At 46.9% G+C, this 17,603-nt stretch overlaps 1 protein-coding gene across 1 annotated transcript in view; it reads left to right on the top strand.

The window, feature by feature from the left end:
* Positions 1 to 14,030: 14,030 nt before the first annotated feature.
* The window catches only part of Mylk (myosin light chain kinase), a 247,208-nt gene continuing 243,635 nt past the window's right edge, over positions 14,031 to 17,603 (top strand). Inside the window, exon 1 of the mRNA XM_006248434.5 lies at positions 14,031 to 14,183. The gene's annotated coding sequence lies outside the window, so the exon portion shown is untranslated. The remainder of the gene's footprint in view (positions 14,184 to 17,603) is intronic.

Below are 17,603 nucleotides of genomic sequence, written 5' to 3'. Positions count from 1 at the left end.
AGGACAAAGGTGGCTTACCACCAGCCACCCAAGGAATGACACGGAGACTTTTTAATAATTATGAAAGCTTGGCTTTAGCTTGGCAGTCTCTCACTAGCTCATCTGAGTACACCAACCACCTAACTCCATCCAGCCAAGTGGCTCATTCTGTCTCCCCAGTACCGACACCTGTTCATCCAGCTGACCAATCTCTCACCTCTGACTCTTTCCCAGAGTTCCTATCTCTGCCCGGAAGTCCCGCCTCTCCTCGCTTGCTTTGCTGTAGCCCACTCAGCTCTTTATCAAGCTAAGGGGAGGTGGAGATTTTTACGGAACACTGAGGCAGGTGATGCTTCGCACCGTGCACAAGAGATCATCTCCACAGCTGTTGCTTTCCTCGATTGGCCTCTGCCTTATTACTGAGGCGAGGACTCTCATTGGATCTAGCGTTAGTGTAGCTGTTAGGGATCTTTTGTGCCAGCGTAGGAGGCAGCGGCCACGCCCATCTGACATTTAAGTGGTTGTTGGGACCCAAACGCAGGTGCCCGTGCTTGTGTGTCAAGCGCTTTGCTTACCCAGCCATCTCCTCAGTCCTTTTCTTAGGTTTGTAAATAGTTTTAATAGCTGCCCTTTGGTATTCTTTATTTTACGTTGAGAATCATTTTATCTACTTACAAGGAAAAACTCTTACTAGAGTTCTAATTGCAGCGGCAATAAAATTGTTTATTAAAATTTCTAGAATTATATTTCATATGAATTCTTTCCTCTTAGGAAAGTGATATGACTTTCAGTTTATTAAAGATCCCATCTTGTACCTTTAGTATGTTTGTCCTTATTTGACAGTGTAGATCTCAAATCACTTGGTAAAATTTACTCATAAGCGTTTAGAATCTCTGTCACTATGATACTCTGAGTAGGTTTTTATTGCCGTCACGACTGACAACATAAGCCTAGGAAAACTTTACAGGCAGAGCACCAGTCGATGGAGTGTGTGCATTGGAAGCCGTCTCTTGTGTTCCTAAAGTAAAGGCTGGATGGTCCCTTTTCTAAGGCCATTTAAGTTTAGTCATGCTGGGAGATGAGCCCTGGATGACCTATGCGAAGAAGAGGAATCTGGAACATCGCTATCTGTGCTAACCTCGTAATGTCAAACTTCTCTTCAGGTCAGGGCTGCTGACTTAATTAGTTGGCTTTTCTGGTGGGTACATAGGCATGGAGGGAACCATTCTAAAATGGGCTAAGCTAATTCAGAGCACAAGTTTCCCCCAGTAGATATACTCATTTTTTTTTACCCTTAAAAATTCCACTGTCAGGGATGGAGAGATGGCTTAGTGGCTATGAACACTGACTGCTCTTCCAATGAAGCCAGGTCCAATACGTAGCCCCTACATGGTAGTTCACGATTGACTTTAACACTAATTCCAGGGTGTCGGACACTCTCCTTTGACCCCCATGGATACTAAACAGGCACGTGATGCACATCTAAGCAAAACACCCATACACGTGGAATAATTTTAAAAAAAAATGAGATTGTTTGGTTGGTGGGTATTATTGTCACAATATTGGGTTTCTCCAGAGGGACAGAAATAACAAAATATAGAAATAGAGCTGTGAGAGGGGGATCTATTGGGATAATTGGCTCATCCAATCATGGAGAGTAAGAGGTTCAATGACAGGCCAGCTACAGGCTAGAGACGCTGGGATGCAAGTAGTGTGAAGGCCTCAGAACCAGGGAGCTTAATGCTTTTCCTCTCAGTCTGAGGATGGGGAGAGACACTGCACTAAGTCCTGAAGTCCAAAAGCCATAGAGCCTGGACTTTTCAACTACAGGGACAAGAGAAGAGTTTCCCAATGCTGGGAAGGAAAATGAAAATCACATTCTCAGCTTTTTGTTTTTCTGATTAAAAGGTCCTGCCCAAAATGAGAGTGAGTGTTCCTTTCAGTTCAGAGTCTTGTGGGCAATCTCTTTTTAGAAAGATCTTCACAGATAGCCTGGGAAGTGCTGTAACCGACTTTTGACTTTATGACAGAAGACTTGTCTGCAAAGCTCACCAGCAAGTACCATGGAAACGCTGCCCTCCCTTCCTACCTCCCTCCAAAATAATCCCTCAGTCTTTGAAGTTGATGATTACACACTGGGCTACATTGGTGGCCATCTGTGGCCCATGTACTGCATGGCAGGTTGAATTTATATGCATGTGTGTAGGATGTGTAGCAGGGATTATATGTCACGGTATACCCTAGATGTAAAAGGACAACTTTATGTGGGTTCCAAGGATCAAACTCAGGTTGTCAGACTTGATGACAAATGCCCTAACTTTGTCAGCCCCTTTAGGTTTTTGTTTGCTTGTTTTTGTTTTGTTTTGTTTTGTTTTGTTTCAATTTAGTCGACAATGAAAAGCAGTTTAGTAGGAATTAATGTTTATTAAAATGTAATGTCACAGATAAGGAATATAATAACGTATTGGTTCACTCACTCTGGGTCTATTCATTACTAGGATGGAAACCAGATGTTGTCAAACAGTTGGAGCTAATTTGGACACACACACACACACACACATACACACCACATACACACACATACACACATACACACACACATACAAACACATACACACACATACACACATACACACACACATACACACATACACACACACATACAAACACATACACACACATACACACATACACACACACATACACACATACACACACACATACAAACACATACACATACACCACATACACATACACACACATACACACATACACACACACATACACACACATACACACATACACACACACATACACACACATACACACACATACACACATACACACACATACACACACATACACACATACACACATACACACATACACACACATACACACACATACACACACATACACACACACATACACACATACACATACACACACATACACACATAAACACATACACACACATACACACACATACACACACACATACACACATACACATACACACACATACACACATAAACACATACACACACATACACACACATACACACACATACACACATACACACACACATACACATACACACATACACACACACACATACACACATACACATACACACACATACACATATAAACACATACACACACACATACACACACATACACACACATACACACATACACACACATACACACATACACACACATACACACACATACACACATACACACACACATACACACATACACACACACATACACATACACACACAAACATACACACACACACACACACACACACATACACACACACATACACACACATACACACATAAACACATACACACACATACACACACATACACACATACACACACACATACACACACATACACACACATAAACACATACACACATACACACACATACACACACATACACACACATACACACACATACACACATACACACACACATACACACACACACACACACCAGTATCTGACACTCGTTACTGGAAATGAAGCAGGGATGTCTAAATCAGACCGTGAATGGGACATGGTCAGGTGACAGACAGGACTATTGGTGCCCCCCAAAGGCTATTGAGTCCTGATTATCGACACATTCTCAGCCTATGAGGAGAAACTTCTAGCTGGAGGAGGAGTAAAGAGCAGCTACTGAAGAGCCCAGAGAGCAGATCAGGTATTTCATCTGCTGCAGATGTTACAGACTTGGACCAGTGTGTGCTGAGGAAGCCATTCTGTCAGGTAGTGCGCACGTGGATTACAGCGTTGAGACTAACGGCACACAGCCAGGTTGGAAGGCTGGCACCACTTGCAGGACAGCTAAGGCAAGTGTTAGCACTGAGGACTTTGCTGTCCAACGGGCAACTGATGAGCCACAGGGATGAGACACTTAGCCTCCCTCCGACCTGGCGGCTGGATAGGTGCTTTACCCTCTACCCCACTTCCTATTTTGTTCATTTCTTAGATGTGCCATTTGGTAATGGATTCTCATCCTGTGGCAATGGAGCTTAGAGAACTTAGCAAATGGGAGGTTTTACACAGAAGGTGCCCCACTATGTCTTATATGACCCACAGATTCCCCAACCCTGCCACTCTCCTAGCTAATCACCATCACCTTTGGTCTTACTGCTTTGTTGCTGTGAAAAGACACCGTGACAATGGCAATTATTACAAACGAAAGCATTTAATACAGGTTTGCTGACGGTTTTGTAGGGTTAGACCATTATCATCATGGTGGGGAGCACGGCTGCACATAGGCAGACATGGTGTGGGAGGAGCTGAGAGTTCCACATCCAGATCTGTAGTCAGCAGGAGGAGAGAGACAATGGGCCTGACTTGGAGCTTTTGAAACCTCAAAATAAGAGGAGTGAGACAGGCTGATCCCATGACAGGCTTCTAACTGGCAGTTCAGGAGACTAGGCCTAGATCTGTTTCCCAAAACTGGGCAAGTCCAGGAAAGTCAATTATGGGAAAAACCCCAAGCCATGGATAGCCAATCAGAAACTGCCCTGCCATCAGTAGCTGCCCTATCACCCAGTAACAGTTTCTACTCCCTCGCACCCCAGCAATGGTTCTAGAATGTCCCTACAGACAGAGCCAACCAATTAAAGGTCACCTCCTCCACCCTGGAATTCCCCTAATGTGCTTTAAATTGGGCCTGGGCATCACTATCTTGGTAAATGGTAGATCCCTGTATGCTGGACTTCTGCAGATTAAAACACTTTTTACTTTGCAAACTTTTTGAGTCTGGGTGTCATTCTTCACCATGGACCCTCACATTTGGAAACTCAACCAGGATTTGCCGGACAACCCCCCCACCCCCGCAATATTGGAGTGTTTATCTGATTGGTAAGTCTGGGTGCCTGGTCTTTTGTCTTGTCGCTCTCTGTGTTTCTGTTTCAGGTTTAATCTGGAGGCCGAGAGGGACGAAGTGTATTCATATTTTGTCACCAGATCCAGGAGAATTTGCTAGTTCTCATCTGATGTCTGAACCGGCTCTCCCATGTGCAGGGAGGAAGACCGTCTGAGACAGCCTTTTCATTTGGAGCGTTCTTCTGTGTCTGTGTGTGTTCTGTTTGTGCTTTTGTCCTCTTGTACAAACTTTTCTTTGATTCCTAAGATGGGACAGGCACAGAACTCCCACTGGGCTCGGTCCTGAACCATTTTAAGGACTTCCACCGAGTTGTAGGAGACTCAGGTTGGGCTGTTCATCCCTAACTAATCATCTTTTGCAGGAAACAATGACCCACTTATAAAGTAGGATGACCTGAGGAGGGAATTTTTCATCTCCCCACCATTTACAGGGTGAAGGTTTAGTTTATGAGGCCAGAGACCACCCAGACCAAGTGCCACATATCACCATGTGACAATATCTGGTTAAGAAGCCCCCTGTTTGGAGGAGACCTTTTTTGTTACTGGCCTCACAATCCCCACCCTTCTTCCTCTAAAGAAGGCTTTGGCCCCCTGGCTTGCTCCACCCTTCTGTTCCCAAGGAGTATCTCTGTCCCCCTCCTTATGTTCCTGTCCCTGCCCCGCCAGCACAAGCAGAGGGAGGAGCAGACCCTGACTCCCTGGACTCCTCTGACTCCCCTAAGTCTTCTGAGTCCACTCAGAGTCTACCTCACACTTGGCCCATACCACCTAGAGGACCAACTTTACTATGGCCTTACCCCTCTGGGTTGCTGGACCCCGAGATGCTCAGGGGAGACCGTTCATGACATATGTGTCATTTGCAGTACTGAGCTTTATAAAATTGGAAATTGCAGACACCTCTCCCAATCCCCCCCTCCCCCCCGTTTTCAGAAAGACCATCAGCTCTCACAGGTCTTCTAGATTCAATCACGTTGACTTACCCGCCTACCTGCAATGACTGTCAGGAACTGCTCCAGGTCCTCTTCCTGACAGAGGAGAGAGACTAAGGATCATGGGAGCCACCGGGAAATTGGTTCAGGGAGCAAATAGGCTGCCCACCCAAGTCCAGGTTGATATAGATGCAGCCTTTCCTTTGACTTGACCTGACTGGGATGTTTACACTGCTAAAGGTAGGGAGAAGCTCCAGGTCTACCACCAGATTCTGATTGGGGGACCTCTGACAGGCTGCCAGACGGCCCACAAATTTATCTAAGGTAATTCAGGTGATATAGGGAAAGAATGAGAACCCTGGAAAATGTCTAGAAAGACTGTTTCAAGCCTATAGAACCCAGAAGCCAGAGAGTACCAGTCAGCTGTAAACATGGCTTTTGTTAACCTAGTTACCCCTAGTTGCCTCTCATATCCATCAGAAGCATCAGAGCCAGGATGGCTTTGCAGGTAAGTAACTGAGTTAGTAGACATAATTGAGGTTTTCAACAATGGGGTAAACAACCAGGAGACCACCCCCACCCCGAGGGTTGACAGACCAGGGGACTGGTGAAAGTGCTACTTGCTGACAGAAGCCATAGCCATCCTAATGAGTGAGAGAGAGAGAGAGAGAGAGAGAGAGAGAGAGAGAGCGAGCTGAAAAACCTAGCTTGTGGAAGGGGTAAAGGTAAGCCAGCCCCCACTGAAGGAAAAACTCATCCTCCATTAGAGAGGGACCAATTTGCTTAATGCAAGGGGAAAGGTCACTGAAAGAATGGGTGCCTTAAGAAGAATCAGAGAGAGGGCCCAAAGGTTCTGGAATTGGAAGAGCTGGATAGCTAAGGGTGTTTGGGCTCAACCCCCCTCCACGAGCCCTGGATAACCCTAAAGGTAGAGGAGAAGTCCATCAACTTCCTGGTGGACACAGAGGCATAGCATTCTGTTTTGAAACAGCCGCTGGGGCCATTGTCAAATCGAAAACCATGAGAACAAGAGACAACTGGCACCAAGCCCTATCCATGGACTACCCGAAGGAAGGTGGACTTGGGAGAGGGAAGGGTAACTCACTCATTTATGGCCATCCTTGGATGTTCATGCCCCCTACTGGGAAGAGACCTCCTCACCAAAATGGGAGCCCAAATCCATTTAGACCCAGAAGGAGTGGAAGTGCTGGATGAGAATGGCCCCATCCATGTTCTGACCTTGGCCTAGAAGAGGAATACAAACTGTTCCCTCAACCAGCCCCGTCTCCAAGCCTGTTACTCCAGAGGTTTCTGGTAGAAGTCTCCAAGCCAAGTCTGGGCAGAAAAGAGTCCAATGGGACTCACCCATCACCAGGCCCTAGTTTTAATCCAATTAAAGGCTGGGGTTATCCCAGCCCGAGTCAGGCAATACCCAATGACTGACATACCCTGACCAAATGAGGAACATATCTACTTCATCGATGGAAGCAGCTTCATCCAGAATGGAATCAGGTATACAGGGGCAGCGGTAGCGGGGTTGGACTCCATTATTTGGGCAACTGTTTTACTCATGGGAACTTCCTCCCAGAAAGCTGAACTAAAGGCTTTAAACCCAGGCTTTAAAACTGGCAAAGGGAGTCGTAGCTAACATCTACACTGACAGCAGATATGCCTTTGTTATGGCTTTGTTATACCTGGGTTCATGTTCCTTGGCATAGGGCTGGCTGGAACTGCTAGTGTAGGGGTCTCAGCCCTAATACTCTAAGATCAAAATTACAAGGTCCTATTGGTGGCTGTAGATGCAGATATACAAGAGATGGAAAAACTCATCATGGCCCTGCAGGATTCCCTATCCTCCCTGGAAGAAGTAGTCTTACAGAACAAAAGAGACTTAGACTCGCTGGTCCTCCAGCAGGGAGGATTCTGTGCAGCCTTAGGTGAGGAATGCTTGACCACTCAGGGGTGGCCAAGGAATCCATGGCCTGAGTCAGAAAGAGACTACAATACAGAAGACTAGAAAGAGAACAGTCTCTGGGTTGTTATGAATCCCTCTTCAACTGGTATCCTTTGATTACCACCCTTGTTTCTGCCCTGACCGGTCATCTTATCCTACTGATGCTGGCCTTGACTTGCAGTCCCTGCACAATTGATGTTTTAGACAGTTTTGTTTAGGAATGGATATTGATGATTCAATTGATGATTCTAAAACAATGATAGCAGCCCATTGAAACATCTCAAGGATTCAAAATGGCTCATTACTGAAGAGGGGAAGGAGACAGGCTGACTCCATGACTGGCTTCTAACTGGCAGTTCAGGAGACTAGGCCTAGATCTCTGCTTCCCAGAACTGGGCAAGTCCAGGAAAGTCAGCTATTGGAAAAACCTCAGGAGCCAATCAGAAACTGCTCTTCTATCAAAAACTGCCCAGTTAGCAGGCCTGAGGTAAGAGCAATGAGTCAACAACAGTTTCCAGGCTTCCCAAGCAACAGTTTCTAGCCCCTTGAGCCCCAGCAATGGTTCTGGAATATCCCTACAGATAGAGCCAACCAATTAAGGTAAAGGTCACCCACTCCTCCCTGGAATTCCCCTAATGTGTTTTAAATTGGGCCTTCGAACTTCCCTGGACGTCTCCATCTTGTTAAATGGTAGATCCCTGCACACTGGACTACTGCAGAATAAAACACTTTTTATTTCTGCAAACTATTTGAGTCTGGGGTATTACTCTTTGGTGAGTCACAAACCCTTACAAAAGCCCACCCTCAGTGCCACACTCCCTCTGTGATGGTTTGTATATGATTGGCACAGGGAATAACACTATTGGGAGGTGTGGCCTTGTTAGAGTAGGTGTGTCACTGTGGCATGAACTTTAAGACCCTCGTTCTAGCTGCCTGGATGCCAGTCTTCCACTAACATCCTCCAGATGAAGATGCAGAGCTCTAAGCTCTGCCTGCACCATACCTGCTTAGATGCTGCCATGCTCCCACCTTGATGATAATGGACTGAACCACTGAACTTGTAAGCCAGCCCCAGTTAAATGCTGTCCTTATAAGAAGAGTTGCCTGGGTCATGGTGTCTCTTCTCAGTGGTAAAACTCAAACTACGACATTCTCCCAATCCTTCTCAAGTAGTACCGTTCTCTGATGACTAAGCATTTAAGTATAGGGTCCTGCAGGAGACATTCTTATTCAAATGACCTCACTTTCTGAAAACAAACTTCTGCAAGGCAGCAGCCAGACTCCAGAGTGCCACTCGTGTGGTACTGGATTTAGAGGCATAAAAGGGTTGTAGATTCTTCCTTGCTGTTCCAGAGAGCGCTAAGGTCAAGCAGCACACGGCGGGGAAGTCCTGGATGAAGACCCTAAGAGTCCAGTGTGTAAAACTATGAAAGTGAAGCTTGAATTGGCCACAGTGGAGACTTCAAGAGGTTGAAGATGCCAGACCCATGAGATACCTGCAAAGAAGTATTCCACACAGGGACTGGAATCAGATCATGAAAGAAGTGTATGTAGGAGGCAGCAAAGTGGGACTACAGGAGATGGAATTTGCCCAGTTGAGTTTTGGTCTTGCATTGATGTAGGAATCAATTGATTCCTCACAATTCCCTGACCTCTTTCCCCTTTGGAGTGATAATGAATATTCTATGTCATTGTATGTGAGAAGTATGTAACTTTTTTTATTTTATAGAGGATTACAATTAAGGAGCTTGCTCTGAGCCTCAGAAGACACATTGGAATTTCAAGCAGTGTTGGAAGTGTGAAAGACCATGAAAGCTGTCTCAGTCTGTGTTCTATCGCTATGGAGAGACACCAGGACCATGAACTCCTATAAAATGAAGCATTTAACTGGGGCTGGCTTACAGTTTCAGAGGTTTGGTCCATTATCATTATGGCAGGAAGGATGGCTGCACACGGGCAGACATGGTGCTGGAGACGTGGCTGAGAGTTCTACATGCAGATCCCCAGGCAGCAGGAAGAGAGAGCCACTAGGCCTGACTTGGGGCTTTGAAAACCTCAAAGTCCACCCCTAGCAACGCACTTCCCCCAACAAGGCCACACCTACTCCAATAAAGCCACACCTCCTAATCTTTCCCAAGGGTACCACTCCCTGATGACTAAGTATTCAAACATATGAGCCTATGAGGGCCACTCTCATTCAAACCTTAGGGTTTTGCTGCCGTGAACAGACACCATGACCAAGACAAGTCTTATAAGGACAACATTTAATTGGGGCTGGCTTACAAGTTCAGTGGTTCAGTCCACTATCATCAAGGTGGGAGCGTGGCAGCATCCAGGCAGGCATGGTGCAGGCAGAGCTTAGAGCTCTTCATCTTCATCTGGAGGATGCTAGTGGAAGACAGGCAGCTAGGGGGAGGGTCTTAAGCCCAAGCCTACAGTGACACACCTACTCCAACAAGGCCACACCTCCAAATAGTGGCACTTCTGGGCCAAGCATATTCAAGCCATGACCATGACAGGGACTTTGGAAATTGAACTAAATGCATTTTGCCTTACTATATGGCGGCCAGGGAGAGGGTTGGGATGATTTGAATAAGACTTTCCCTGTAAGTCTCAGGCATCTGAACACTTGGATCTCAGTTTGTGGTGCTGTGTGGGGAGGTTTAGGCGATTCAGCCTTGTTGGAGGAAGTGTGTTACTGGGGGTAGGCTTTGCAGTGTAGAGCTGTATCCTAATTCTAGCATGCTCTCTCTGCGCATGCTCTCTCTGCCTCGTGCTCACTGTTGAGCTGTGACCTCTCAGCTTCCTGCTTCTGCCGCCATGCCTGCAGCTCAGTGCCATATCTCTGCATCGTGATGGGTTCTATCCCTCTGGAACCGTAAGAGTTCCAATGCCAGTTCTCACTTTGTTACCCCCGACCCTTCCTTAGACTCTTGTAATTGGAAAGTCTTGAAGGTAGCAAACCTCATCGAAAGGGCTTCAGACTCGTGTGAGAGACTTCCTCCTTATGGCCCCAAACGGGACAATGTGAGCTTTAGCAGTACGGTAGATTGAATGTATTAAATCATTAAGTATACTTACACTTAGGAATACATAATGATATTAAAAAGTAACTGAGCCCTGGCTCAGTGGGGGGTGGCAAACATCTGTAATTCTAGTAGATGGGAATCTGAGGCAGGAGGATCACCTGCCAGGTTTGAGACTATGTATTGAGACATTGCCTTAAAGAAAGAAAAGAGAAACAAAGCCCAGTGCATAGCCTTGTAAGGACAACAGCCAGCTTGTTGTATCTATCAGCAAATAAAGGAAAAACTATTTATCCACCTCTTTTTGTATGAGTTTACCTCAGGGTAGGCAATCAAGTAGCTAAGAGGTATTTCTTCATAAGAGTATTTGTCTAATAAATAAAAAGAAAGTTATTATTGCAACCCTCAAACGATTAATGAGTGTAGGAATTGAGTGTTCACTGCTAAACCTGAAGAAGAAACAAAAGCCAGGGCGAGGAAGATGGCTCAGCTGGCAAAACATTTGCTGTGGAAACACAAAGACCCAAGTTTAGATCCCAAGTACTGTATTGGCTGTTTGTGTGTGTGTGTCAACCTGACACAAGCTAGAGTCATCGTGGAGAAAGGGGCCTGGGTTGAGGAAATGCCTCCACGAGGTCCTTACAACTAATCAGCTGTAAGGCATTTCCTCAACTAGTGATCAGTGGGGGAGGGGCAGCCCATTGTGGGTGGTGCCATCCCGGGGCTGGTGAAGCCACGAAGAGCAAGCCAGTAAGCAGCATCCCTCCATGGCCTCTGCATCAACTCCTGCCTCCAGGTTCCAGTCCTGCTTGAGTTCCTGTCCAGATTTCCTCCAACGATAGATTATGAATGGAAAGTGTAAGCCAAATAAACCCCCCAATTTGCTTTTTGGTCATGGTGTTTCATGACAGTACTCACCTGAAAACTCATTCCTGGCACACAAAGACAGGAGGGTTCCAGGGGCTTGCTGGCTAGCCAGTAGAGCTGAATCCAAAAGCTCTGGGATCAGTAAGGTCCCAAAATGTGGTGGATCTCCAAGTGGTGGTGGCACATGCCTCCCAATCCTCAGAGGCAGCCTGGTGTCTGAGTTGAAGGCCAGCCTGGTCCACAGAGTAGTTCCAGGACAGCCAGGGCTACACAGAGAATTCTATCTTGAAAGAGAGAGAGAGAGAGAGAGAGAGAGAGAGAGAGAGAGAGAGAGAGAGAGAACAAAAACCGATGGAAAGTGTTAGGAAAATATGCCCATTGTCAGCCTTTGGGTTCCATGCATACACGTGTACCTGCACACACACACATGTACATGCACATCACACTGTACTACCACCACCACATACAAGCATGCAAGCAAAATCCAGATGTCTTTTCACGAAAAGACACATCACCACCTACAATCTTACCAGAAGGTATCAAACTTCAGTCTGATGAAGTCTGGATCAGCTGCCAGTGTACAATTAGCATCATGCCTAGATCACGTTGAATATGCAGTTCCTACTCTGGGAAACTCTGGAGGCCTCAAGTTCAACAGATTAATTGTAAGGAAAAGCTAAAGACACACCGAGTTAAAGAAATGGGCACGGTGCAGCCTTGGAAGAAAAAGCTGATTAAGAAACTAACAAGGGCTGGAGAGATGGCTCTGAGGTTAAAGTGCAGTCTACTCTTGCAGAGTACTGGAGTAGTGTCCCCAGTATCCACATCGGGCTCCAGATGTGGTAACTCCAGATCCACAGGATTTGTGTTTCACTATGTAGGTCAGGGTCCTACCTCAGCCACTCAGGGGCCAGGATTACAAAGGCGTGTGCTATCAGAGCTGCTTTTCTTGATCTGGGTGGTGGTTGAAGGATGGTCCCTTCATAATTCAGTCTGTGTTTGTCTTTGAAATTCTCTACAAGCAAAAGAACCAAGCCAAACCAAAACTAAACAACCCCAAAGGAAAGTAGGAAATATTTCATATTAAGTTTAAGCAAAATGTAAGGCAAACCCCAAAACAGCTTTTAAGAGGACTTTGAAGGCATTTCCTAAATTGTTGTGAGAATTGTCCTCCAAGCAAAGGGAAAATGTCAGAGAAACTGTGGACCAACGGTTCAGAACTGAGAGATGGCTGGAAAACCATCGCACTGAGACGCTCCCAGTTCTGAAACTTTAGCTCACCTGACATCATTTTACAGATTAGAAAATCAAAGACCAGGGTAAACAGGACCTTACCAGCCTACGGGGACAGCTCTAACAGAGCCAGATCGACCTTATCAGCCTACAGGGCCAGCTCTATTAGAACCAGATCTAAAATGCAGTTCTCTCCCTCTGGGACTTTCTCATGACAGAACCCAGAAAGAAGATGTTTCAAGGAACAACAAGGTTGGTTGGATTTTCTTTGGAGAAAAGTAGATCCAAAAACTGTTCTAGGATAGGGTCTGGTTACCCTGAGATAACCAGGCTGGGATATCCTGGGTTCAGCCTGCAGTTATTCTTTTCTCACTGTCCTCTCTGCCTTCTTCTATCTCTGCTCCTTCTTGTCCTTCTAAAGGTCTAGACGCCTCTCAGACGCCTCTCAGTAAGTGGTTTCAGTTCAAGCGTGCACATTTCAGATTTACTAGCAATTGCATTTTCAGCACCGTTGGCATTCCCCATGGTAGGAGAATCTAATTAGTGAATGTTAAGTAACTTGTCCAAAAGTTTGTAGCTAGAAGCCAATAAAGTCGACTCCAGAATTCAAATTTTAAATGGCTGTGCTATACCGCCTACGTAATTTGTTTTTTTTTCTTAATAGAAAGGAAATTGCATGTAACGTAATTTTGAAAGTTAAGTCTTTCAAGAAACTTTATAAAAATGTTTCAGTATACATTCTGTGTGCGTGTGTGTGTGTGTGTGTGTGTGTGTGTGTGTGCGCGCGTGTTGACTGGTCTGGTACTGTTAACAGCTGTATCAGTGAGAAAGAAACTTAATTTTCCAATGAGTGATGCTCTTTTGCCTGTAGTAGTCAGAGTTATTCTAAGAGATGCAAAAGTAAAATTCAAAAACCAGGGGCGCCAGGGCTATGTGGTGCAGGCTGGGAAGGACCTGGGGCAGTCAGGGTAGCAGCAGTCTGGATCAGGTCGGACGCCGGAGTCCCAGGCACAGCAGGAGTGGGCGTGGCGGCTGTGGCAGGTCCATTCCTGGAGCTCCATGCAAATGACATGCAAATAAGCGCGTGGAAGTTGCTGCGCCCTGAGTTTTCCCAGTCCAGATAGCCGCGCTGCTCCCTGCCGGCTCCGTCCGCTCTGTCAGCCCGCTGCTCGCCGCCGCGCAGAGTCGCCACCTCGGTGCTTGCAGCCCGTCCAGCCCCGGAGGAGCCCGTCCGACCCGCCGCGGAGCCCGACGTTTGCAGCTGTGCGTCGCCGCGCGGGTGAGTGAGCCTGCCCGCGCTTTTGTCCTGCCGCGGTCACCGGGTTCCCGGTAGGAGCAGCTACTAGGAGCGGCGAGGGCTGGGCTCTGAGGGGGACACTAGCTTCAAAAGGATAACTCCTCTCCCAGCCCGGCCTTTGCAGAAGGCCTGATGACGACCGGGTTCCCCTCCTTCCACCTCCACCCACCAGTGTGATGCTGGGACGTGGAGGGTTCGCGCTCTTGCACCACACGGAGCCCGCGGTGCTTCGCCTTCCTTCGGGTTAGCCAGGGCGCCTTCTGAGGGATTTTGTTAGAGATGTCTGCTGTAGGGAAGTTTGGGATAGACTGATCTCCAGGAGTGGCTTAGATAGTGTGCTCCTCTCTGTATCTTAGGGATCTGAAACTCTTCAAAACCCAAAAAACTAAATTTCCAAGACTGGTACTGCAGATGGGAAGATATGTTGGGGAGAATGTTTGGACTTTTTCTTTTTCTTTTTCTTTTTCTTTTAAATAAAATTGAGGTGGAAATATTTTGCTGTATCATAAAGAGAAAGTCCCCACCCCGTGGGTCTGAAGGGAATACAATTAGCTATTGTGCTTTCCGGGAGCTGGGTGGGGGTGAGGGTGCACCTGGGCAGTGGACATGGATGCTAGAGCTTAGGGAGCTGGCTCACCATCCCTTTGCTCAAATGCAAAGAATGGGGTAGGTGAATTTCCCCTTCTCCCGAAGCCCCTCCTACCTCAGCTCTCCAAAGCCGGCTTGAGAGCTAGTTCCTCCTCCCAGTGATGTGATGCCCTTCCTTGCCTTGGAAGAATCTTTGCTTGTTGTTAAAATGCACAACTCTACTCTAAAGCTTCAGGTATCCACACACCAGTCTCAGGAGCGGGGGTGGGGGCGGGGAAGTGTGGCGGTCCTGTAACCAGTGTTCCTAAAACCTTTCGTTCCCCTCAGCTACCTTTTTTTTTTTTTTTGTCTGTCAAATTCTTTACCTTTGCAACTGTTTTCCACTGTCTTCCCTGTTTTCTTAGCCTTCTCTGTTCCGGCCCAGAAAGAACTGTGGAGGGTGATGCCTTGACTTTTGCTGCCCTAGATTAGTCAAATGGTTCTGCCTGGGTCCAGAGTGAACTCGTTCCAGTGTTCCCACCCTCAGGGTCCAAGGACCTGAGCTAAGGTTAGAAAGAACCTTCTCGAACATTTGGTTCTGAGTGGGAGAATGGATGTACTCTGGGGACTTGCATGGGAGCCTTCGATGAAGGGATCATACAGCACTAGGCATGAGCTTGGAGAACTACCCTTCTGTGCCACAGGTTTGTACTAGCCACTCTTAAGTCGTGTGTGCGTGTGTGCGTGTGTGTGTGTGTGTGTGTGTGTGTGTGTGTGTGTGTGATTTGCTGACCCCTTGATCCCGAAACTGTTTCCTAGGTGCTAGATCTCAGAGAACATGTATGCAATCAGGACCTTGGGATATTGCTGATACAACTAGTAAAACCAGGTAGGCTTACCTGGAACACAGTAGACAGACAGCTGCAGTCACTGTAGAGCACGGAGGAGTTTTCAAAGAAGGCTTGTCTGGCTCTGGGTATGTAGAGTCACAGGTCACAGGTCACAGGTCACAGGTCACAGGCTTTTGCAAGGTACTTGGTGGAGGAAGTGTGTTGGTCCTGACTGGTAAGGTCTCTTTATCGAATTCTCTGGGAATACCAAGGAATACTCACTCTCAAGAAACACCCCTCAATTTTTTTTTCCTTCAAAGTATAAGATTAATGAATGGCTACACATCCTTATTTAGTCCCATTTTTTTCCCTTGTGAAATGCACCTAGGTGCTTTGTTGTTTCACGTAGTGGGGTTTGAGGATGAAGCATCTCTGTCCACGTAGGGGTCTCATTTAGTCTCCTGAGAAAAATCGTTTTGCAGTGCACACAGATTACTCGTTCCTAAAAGCCTCCTGTTGGCCAGGCGTAGTAACACATGCTTCTAATCTCAGCACTCAGGAGGCAGAAGCAGGAGGATCCCTGTCGGTGCAGAGGCCAGCCTGGTCAACATAGAAAGTTTTAGGATAGCCAGAACTACATAGAGAGACCTTGCTAAAACAAGACAAACCACCCTGACAAACAGACAACAGCAAAACCCCTCCCATCCTGTCCTTTCTGCACAGCTAGTGAAATTTAGAGAACAACACTGTATAAAGGAACATTTTCCAACAAAAGATGTCTGTTCAATATAGAGCAATTAAAATGTTTTGAGATTATAATTACATTTCCCCTTTTTCTCTCCTCCCCCTAAATATTCTCCGCTTTTCTCTCCATATTCATGACCTCTTTTTTCATGAATTGTTAGTGTGTGTGTGTGTGTGTGTGTGTGTGTGTGTGTGTGTAACACCGCCTCCACCTCTGGCCAACAAGGGGTATGCACAGAGGGCAGGAGGAGGGGCCATTTGCACGGAAGACTTACACACATGGATGCTTGACTCCCAGTAGGCTCAATTGGCTGTCATGGGGGCTCAGAACCAAGAAATCATCCAGCAGTCCTCCAGTCTGAGGACAGAGCAATGTCCCTGCTGTGAGCCCCAGCGTCATGTGACTTTTCCTTTCCCTTTGCCCTCTCAGCCTCCTGTCCCACCTGAGTGATGAGGTGCCAGGCAGCAGCCTGCCTGTGTCACATCTTTCCCATGTCTCCCATTTTGCAGGGAGCTCTCATTCTGATATGAATTTTAGCTGCCAACCTCTTCCCCCAGGTAAAGCTGACAGGGTGAGTTAATCGGAGCTCTTATGCGCATGTGCTCAGTAGGTCAGGAGGTCATCCCTTCTGCCTTGGTACCAGCACCTCAGATGCCAGACGCTTGAGCAGTGTGGCATGATGGCCAGCCTAGTGGGGCTGGGACACAGGCGGGGTCAGCAGGAATTGCTGCTGGAAGCTCAGGGACTGAGGGAGGCTGACTTTTCAGATCCTCCCTGAGGTCATCCTTTCAACGCCCTCCTGCTCACTGTCCCTGGGTGTCTGAGGGTGAATGCTCACAATGGGAACCCCACTAGGGAGCTCTGGGAATTTTTGTGTAGATCCAGCTTCTCAGATTTCCCAGTGTTGTCCCATCCCCCACTCCTGGTAGGTCTGTGCCCTCCCTCCCATTCTGCCCACCCCAGCTCTGCTCCTCCCTCTTGGGTCTTGAGTACAGAGCCCTCTGGAGACCCAAAGCCCCTAGGACAAAGGAAAGGGGATGAGGAGAGGATTTCCCTTTCTTTCAGATCTGCAGCTTGATTTTTCCCCCTGGCCCTGGGCCCTCAGATCGAATGTTAAGCCAGGGCCTTATACATTACTTCTCATCATCGTCAGGGAACACTGGTAATTTGGGCACATACTGAGGTAAAAAAAATGTAGCTGTGTACCTTTTGTTTCCAGAAATTAATGATTTTTTGTTGTCGTCGTTGTTGGAGTACAGA

This window comes from Rattus norvegicus, chromosome 11, assembly GCF_036323735.1.
Source record: "Rattus norvegicus strain BN/NHsdMcwi chromosome 11, GRCr8, whole genome shotgun sequence".
NCBI classification, from domain to species: Eukaryota; Metazoa; Chordata; class Mammalia; order Rodentia; family Muridae; genus Rattus; species Rattus norvegicus.
Note: the sequence above shows the minus strand (reverse complement) of the source record. Positions and strands in the feature narration are given on the sequence as shown.